Source organism: Armigeres subalbatus, chromosome 3 (assembly GCF_024139115.2).
Source record: "Armigeres subalbatus isolate Guangzhou_Male chromosome 3, GZ_Asu_2, whole genome shotgun sequence".
In the NCBI taxonomy this organism is placed as follows: domain Eukaryota; kingdom Metazoa; phylum Arthropoda; class Insecta; order Diptera; family Culicidae; genus Armigeres; species Armigeres subalbatus.
Window position 1 is genome coordinate 181,659,770 of NC_085141.1, and position 8,349 is coordinate 181,668,118.

The 8,349-nt window shown below is 38.8% G+C and overlaps 1 long non-coding RNA gene across 2 annotated transcripts; it reads right to left on the reverse strand.

Annotated features, from left to right (window-relative positions):
* Nucleotides 1–6,688: 6,688 nt before the first annotated feature.
* Nucleotides 6,689–7,442, reverse strand: LOC134224608 (uncharacterized). Of its 2 annotated transcripts, XR_009982998.1 has the most exons (4): nucleotides 7,181–7,442; nucleotides 7,041–7,117; nucleotides 6,907–6,969; nucleotides 6,689–6,820 (listed from the first exon to the last, which is right to left on the reverse strand). It is a non-coding gene; the product is annotated as an uncharacterized LOC134224608 (long non-coding RNA). The 2 variants fall into 2 exon arrangements; XR_009982997.1 differs by having other exon boundaries at nucleotides 7,041–7,410.
* Nucleotides 7,443–8,349: the final 907 nt, after the last annotated feature.

Below are 8,349 nucleotides of genomic sequence, written 5' to 3' on the forward strand. Positions count from 1 at the left end.
GTTCATGGAGCAAGGCTCAAAGCAATTCCAATGGTAAAATTTTATTTGAAAATTGTTCTGCGGGATATTATTCTATTCAATATCCCAATGGACCTACTTGTTTTACTTCCAATCGAAATCCTTCGACAATTGATTTAGTTTGAACGGATTCAAGTCAGCTGTGTGGCCAATTGGTAACTCATGCTGACTTTGACTCTGATCACCTTCATGTGACGTTTGAAATCTCACAAGAAGTCATTTGTAATCCAATCAGCTCTACTTTTAATTATCATAGAGCTGATTGGGAATTATATAAAACGTATATCGATAGGAATTTTGATGTTGATATTCCTCTCGATACCAAAAGTGATATTGATAATGCTCTCGTATCTTTGACAAATTTAATTGTCTAGGTCAGAGGCATTGCAATTCCTAAATGTGAAAATAAACTCAGCTCCATTATTATGGACGACGATCTTCAGCTACTGATCTGTCTTAAAAATGTGAGGCGAAGGCAAAGAAATCGCGATCCCGCGTTGAAAGTTATTTGGCGAGATTTGCAAAATTAAATAAAAAAAAACAGAATAATCCACCTAGCGGTGATGGTGCCTTTCTCGTGTATTGTCAACAAAACAAGAAAAGCACATAAGAGAGGTCAAAATTGTACTTTAGGGAGATAGATTCAGTTATTTCCATCAATTCACATTTATTTGTGTTCATTTGAATGCATTGCAGCAGCTTTTGAAAATTTTTTCCAACTAAGCACCAGTTTTTAACCAACTAAGCACCAGTCTAGCATACTGAGGGCCGTGGGTTCGAGTCCCATCGAAGGGAAAGTGGTTACCTCCAATGCATTTTTCAAATCATTATCTTCCACATAATGTACATATGTATTCACATCTGAGTTTTCAGAACATTATAAATTAATGTCCAAGTCTAGTTTAATCCCCGGAATATAGGCAATTAACCTTGATTGAACAAAATTAATTGCCTATGTTTCGGGTATTGAGACTTGGACATTAATTTTACAATTCTGAAAACTCAGATGTGAATATGTACATTATGTGGAAGATTTTTGTCGCATTGGACGCATGGTTAAATCACTCACGATTACTATACACATGTAGAAGGGTTGGCTTGACAAATGGATTATGAATGATTTGACTATGCGTCCAATTTGTGAATCTCGGACACTCGGACTCATTCAGTAGCCGCTAAGTTGCGAAAAGGCCGACGGAGGTCCTTCGTAGCTTAGTTGGTTAAAGCACCAGTCTAGCGTACTGAGGGTCGTGGGTTCGAGTCCCATCAAAGGGAAAGTGGTTACTTCCAATACATTTTTCAAATCAAAATCGTCCACATAATGTACATATTCACATTTGAGTTTTCAGAAGGCTAGGTTCTTGTTAGACCCGCTCCCCCTAACCATTCATTCTCAGGCACGGAAAGCTTAACACCGTAAATTGGGGGTCATCTGTATTATGGACTTTTACTATCGGAGCAGATAATCCATAGTGTTATTCGTAGCCGATTGATAGGCTACCAACAGTACACGGCTAACTAGGACCCCCATCTTTTAGTCTTAAATACAAAATTGCAGGCTAGATGAAATGTTTCCAAAATGTTACGTGTAATTTGACATAATGTCATTTGAATGGCATTTTGCCTCCCACGCCTCAGATTACATATTTAGAGTCATGTCATGTTAGACAATGTTGTAGGCGATAAATTATGCATACCGAATGAACCGCACAAAATATATCTTCCCAAAGCTGACGAGTGAATCCTGAATCCTGTATCGTATGAATATGTTTCGTATTTATTCGTACTGCATTAGCTTCGTGTTTGATTCATCACCATGTGGTGAGTGACTCCGGTGTGCAAAAGTGTTGTACTGTTCGTACTGCTTTTGCATCGGCCTCGATTTATCTCCAGCAGAATTTGGAGATTTGCGATCGGATGCGATGATCATTGGCGATGAGTGGTGATGATGATAGAAAAATTGAATCATCGCGGTCCGCCGGCAAACATTGCAACGGACAGCAAGCGATGCGGGTGGAGAATAATATGCCTACCTACACACCACTGACTTTACCTGATACTCATGAAACGTAAGCGATGTAACATGATAATTAAATAAGATTTTCATAAAATTCACCTAAATAAACTATATGATTTACGTGAATATCATGTCACTGTATATGTCACTTAGATGGGAACTCACTCAGATTGTTTGTTCTGTCAGAAACATCAATCAGCCAGCCAGTCAGTTTCAAATTGGATATAACTATTTTGGATAGAATTATTTTTTCTAAAGTCCTAATTTCTCATGGCTACGCAGGAATCGATTGTTTATGAGGTTTGTATCTATATTGTTGCGAGTCCTATTCATACATATATACATTTTAAAGAATTTTAAAACTATTTGCAGCGAAATATTGCTGGATCATCAATGAAAAATTGTCAACTCAAACCTAACCTCAACTACTCCATCCCATGTTATTTTCGCAAGATGTACATGATTTCCTCCGGCGTTCTGATCCGGTTCGCGGACATCAGAAGTGTCCACCAAATTTACCTTGAAAAAATCTTTCCGATGAAACTGTTACGGGAAGTTACGACACAAGTTTATCAAGCCCAAAAATCCCGAAAATGACGAAAAAAAACCGCTCAATATATGTTGTCTTTAAGCGGAATATGTTGTTCCGTGATGTCTCGGTTTAGAAAAACTTGTGTCGTTCCCCTTGATCAACACCCTAAAGATGTACATATTTATGTATAGATTTTTAATTCTGAAATAAAAATTGGAAAAGAATTTTGTGTTTTATCTCAAATTGTTGATAAAGTAAAAGAAAAACAATTCAATTTAGGTCGGTCATAAAAGCTATAAAACAGTCACGTAATCTTCATCTGATACGCTAGTGCCAGCCGATTGAGTGGAACTGAGTGCCTCCACCTTTGAATCACTTAATTGTTACGTGAATAGTGCTGTGGAAAAAAACCACGTTGTTTTTCACGTAAATATGATGGGAAGATTATTTTGGGTGTAGGTATGGGAGGTATGGAGCTAGGTTCAAATGACATCGCTGCTCGACGTAGTTTACCATAGATTACTGATAGAATGACAAATTGAACATTATTTAATTATTCGCTTTGACGCAGCCGCGCTGTTGCCATCTAGCGGTGACGGACGTGTGCGTGAAATCACTGTTTTTCAACATGGTGAAGTATAGGAAGTATATTTTAAAATGCTTTTAAAATGTTATTAACAGTGTTATATTGAAAACTTTTAAATACATAGAGTTAGAATTTTGAAAAACTACATGTTAGGCTCCTTATCTACACATGTTTTTTAATCAAAATAATTCAACTTTTGTGTTACCAATATAAAAGTAAATTAAATTTCTAACCCAAAATAATGATCTATTTTCGGTTAAAATGTGTTTTAACGCTTTAATAAGCATTTTAAAACTGACGTCCTATATCCCTTGCCGGGTGAAATAAAAAAGCATCACCCGGCCCCCATTTTGTTTTCTCGCTTTCGTCAGGGCCAATTGTTATATGCCTACGTGTTTATGTAAGTTTCTATTGAGATTGTTATGCGGATATATTTAATACTGGTAAACATGGCGTAGCATTTCTTATTAAGAACAAAAACAGAGTGTGCTATCATCCTACCACATTGGTTTATGTGATTAGCACTGTTCAAAGAATTTATTCATTATAATGCATTGAAGAAGTTATGAATTGGGGTAAAACATTACCCAAGATTTCAACGTGATAGCAAAAATTCATTTTCCAATAGGTTTTCGATATGTTGGCATCAAACGGAAGTCTTAGATTTCTAAAATAGGGCGCGGAGTGCTTCTTCCAATTTGTTTTCAGGGAACCTGTACTAAAACGGTGGTGCTGTTTGAAAGAGATGGCGTCACAATATTTTAAGTATAATTAATTTCCTTGTTTGGATCTGAGGTTTGGACAAATCACCCATTCTCACCATGCATAGTTCTCACCAGCTACGCATCTCATCGATATAAAATACGGATAAAAAATGCTTGGAATATTTAATAGGTTTCAGTTCAAAACAATAAAAGAGCTTTCATTATGTCTCCATACTAAACTCTAGTTATTTACTTTAAATTTCTTCAAGGCTGTTCTCCACCTCGTGTGTGTGGAAGGAACATAGAAAATCTACTACACCCAGGTTTTTTTTTACACGGTTTGGTTTTAGTCGTTTAAGACCTTCAGCGTCAATGAAACAATGAGTTGACCCCACCAAAAAATTCACAAAAAATCAAAGAAAATTCAGGGGGTATTTAAAAAGTTGTGAAAGTTCGGGTTTACCGAGAAATTGATGAATTCCAACTGATCAATATAAACCTAGGTGTATATTGAACAGCAGATACAGCTAGTGTTTATGCTGAAGCTGAACCACATTGATACAAATACGCAACAACATAACACCATCTGTCACCTGGTAATGTATATTTGCAGTTATACCATCATGTGTAGTAGGCCTCAGCAGAATTTTTACTAGAATGCAACTGACGACATTCAATGACCTCAAAGACTTTTTTCCTCAAGTCAAATATCGGTAGCGAACCAACATGTATTCCTCAAATAACTTAACCTGCATTCAACAAAATGATTTCCGCTCATTTTTTGAGTCGGAACACGACAATTTTTTGAGGCAGCCTTCACAAAACCAAAAATCCATTTGGTTTGTAAGAACAGATAAGAACCATTATTATGGAAGTAAGTTTAATCTGCAATTCAATAATTTAACGGCGCTAGTGTATATGCACTGATGGAGCTAGGACGTTATGGGGTACGTGACCCACCAAATTCAATGTTTATTCTGAAATTTTATTATATACGCCAAGTTTGATAATATTTCCGAAGGAATGTCTTAAAAAATTTGGAAAAAAATCTTCAAATTATTTTCTGGCGAAATTCCTGTAATTTCCAAGAAATTTCTGGAACGATTCATCAAGAAGTTTTCTGGAGTTTCACCAAATACAAATACTAAATTAATTTAAATAATCCAAAAGCATTTATAAAGAAATTTCAGAAAGGATTCCTAAATAAATTTTCATCGAAACTCCTATACTGCCCCACTCACATAACAGTTAAATTTCACTTTTCATCACTTTTGAGTTAACCCAACCCGGGCAGCTGCCATGAACAGAATAATCAAACATGATGTGGACTTAATTGATATAAGTTTACGGAACATATAAAGATCCAATCAGATTAGCCAACGCACTAAAATTCAAATATTTCCGAATCTGTGTTTTTATACGCCAGTGAGAATTGATGTGTATTGAAGTTACTGGTGCCCCACCATTACCATTCCCAGAACTCTGGCTCCGCCAATGTGTATAGGGTAAATGGGGTAAATGATGTATAGAGCAAATGATGTACAATCAATCAATAGTATCATTAGCAATCTAGAAATTTTGTTCGAGCCTTGTAGCTCTCAGCTGCTCAATCGGGATGCAGTGGGTGGGGAAATTCTGCTGAGCATGGGGTCGTTTACGCTAGTAACACCGTTACACAAACTTCCTAGGCAACTCACCTTTAGCAGGAGCTGGAATCGACTCGACAGCTATCAGTTCTGAACGAGGAGAGAAAACCGACCAAATTCCAGAAGCAAAAGTGTTGAAAAGCAAGGTAGAATTCACTCTTATCCAGCAGACTAAAAAGATCGAGGCTTGATTGCCCCCTTTTGGGCACGGAAGAGCGAGCAAAATAGCAAAAGGGTGTATAAAGGCTATTATGGTGTCTTTCTAAAGAAACTGACCACCGTAATTTACATTTTACATACTTATATTTATTTGGCCTCTACTGGGCCCTAGAGAGAGAGAGACATACATTGGAATAGGTGTACTTGCGCTTTCTGGGTGGTGGTGTTCGTTGGCTAGCTTGGTGGACGGTGGCATGCATGCGGGGTGGTGATCTTCGGCGAGTGCTGACAGGCTGACGTTGGTGGCGAATGCTTGACCTCGGTGCTCGACGACAAGGAGAGGTCGATGGCTTTGCTTACCGGCAAGTCCTTAATAATGGCGGCTGACGGCGAGGATGGCCCGATTGCATTGCCGGCGAGGGCTTGGTCGCGACGGTTGACGACGAGGTGGTCGATAGCGATGCTGGCGAGGGTTTGATTGCGGCGGTTGATGGCGAAAGCTTGATTGCTGTGGCTGGCGGCGTGGATAGGCCGACGGCGTTGCCGGCGAGAGCTTGGCTGCAGCGGTTGGCGGCGTGGATAGGCCGACGACGTTGCCGGCGAGAGCCTGGGTTCGGTGGACGACAGCGTGGAATGGTCGATGGCGTTGCAGATGAAGGCTTGCTTGTGGTGGGGGAAGGCTGGTGATTTGCATCCAGTCACCGATTCCAAACCGGTACAAAGGGCGTAGCTGGGCGTACGATCGCTGGGCCAGGGTTGTTCGGAGGTTCCTGGAGCCTCTAGCAAGTCCGATTCGAACCAAAATCCAGTTTGTGACGATGGTTCACCGTCGAGAAGGCTTTCACTGGTACCAGCCCGGTATCCAGACTCGAGGAGCAAAACGTGGTGTGTCCGATCCCTTAATTGGTTGACTTTAGTCGTCAAAATGGCCGCCGGGGACCTGGTAGGTGGCGACTTGGTCCTGAAGACGTTTATTTCCAAAATGGGCGTCGCCGGGTGATGGGTATCTAAGGGGGGGGGGGGTAGGTTCCACTACCGCACGGTATTTGCTCACTCTCTTTACGGCTTGGCTGGTCCAGGAAACTGTGGATACAGAGAAGAATACCTCCGGGATTTCAAACCGAAGGAAAAACGGAAAGAAAAGGCCCAGATCTGGACCTAATGCCGGAATTAGTACACCTATTAATTGTCATCTCTCTCTTCATGCCACCCCTAACAGTTCAACTTTTCTTACAAGTAGTTACCTTTTCTTTATACTGTTCTATTTGTTCTTTACAATTCCCGTTTTTTATGGGTCTATTGTGAAGCTATAGAACAAAGAAACCGATTAAGATGCTAGCACTAATAATCACTTTTTCTTGTTGGTTTTGAAACTAACCGTACTTTCTACGAACAACCGTACTAATTTAAACTTTCCGTACTATTAGGCTTAACTTTTTCAGTATTTTATAGAATCTAAAAGAGAAAACACATAACACTATTATACACCTTACTTATTGTTAAATTTTTAACATTTACACTACTGTTTGAGATACACGACGCGCACTACTATTATCTGAATAGTCTAGAACGGAAAGAGGCTCAATGTCTTGCTGCAATTAGTTTTATCAATTTTGCTTCGTGGAAATTATTCCGAAGTTGGACACTTTACGAAGTTTGGCAACCCAGATTTAAAAGGTTGGCTGCCCTTCCACGCAGGGACCTGACAGCTGACGTTACATACGAGAAATAGGTTGCGTTCTTTCTCAAACCGCTGTAAATAAATTATCCTAAGGGAAAGGTAACGAGTGGTATTAGCGTATAGCGATTTGCTCTGCATTAGACAGCTAATGATTCAACCGCCAGTGAGGCTGTCAGTTTTATTCTTTTTTTTATTATAGGGTGTGGGTATTGGGATCTCCCTGGCAGGCGTGATAAGTGACGAGGATGTTTGTAGAGGAGCCAACAAACTATAATTGAAACCAACGGTTACAGCCTCCATGTCTGTTCTCTGCGTTATAAGGTACCGTCTTCGAGGGAAACAGTGGTTCAAATGGTGATGAAAATGGGTCACTATTTCAGCTACATAAAATTGAAGATTAGATTTAGTGTATCTGAGAACAAGAGAACTGGATTATAAAAGACCTTTTTGGACGATTTTTTCCGACCTCCAGACTGGACGCTGGCTCATTCTCACCCCAGACCCATTGTCACCCCCGACGACGGTATGCATTAATCCAATTTTTCCATGATACTTATTCTCGGAGTCGAGTGAGTAAGTTTTAAAAAAAATCACAAATATGAAATTCAGAACAAAAAATGATGAACTTTATAACTATTTAAAAATCACTTTAATAAAGATTAAAAAAATCTAGTAGCTATATTTCATATCTAGTAACACTCCAGATGAATTTAAGCCATAAAAATTGAAATGTCAATGTCATTTTTTTTACAAATAGGTCGTTAGTTTCGAGTGAAAGAAGGGTTTTCAGTTGTAATTCGTTAAAAAACGACAAAGATATACTTTTTCCCATTGGTATTAATTATTTTGTATCTCCTGTGTTAGATTATAAGGTGTTTAGCTTGAAAAATGCGTTGCTTTTCTTGTACATATATTTAATTTTTGGATTTTCGACGAAATGGCGTTTTTTTAGTTTTGTATTCTTTGTGACAAATATTTTCACATTATATTTTGTATGGAAAATTAG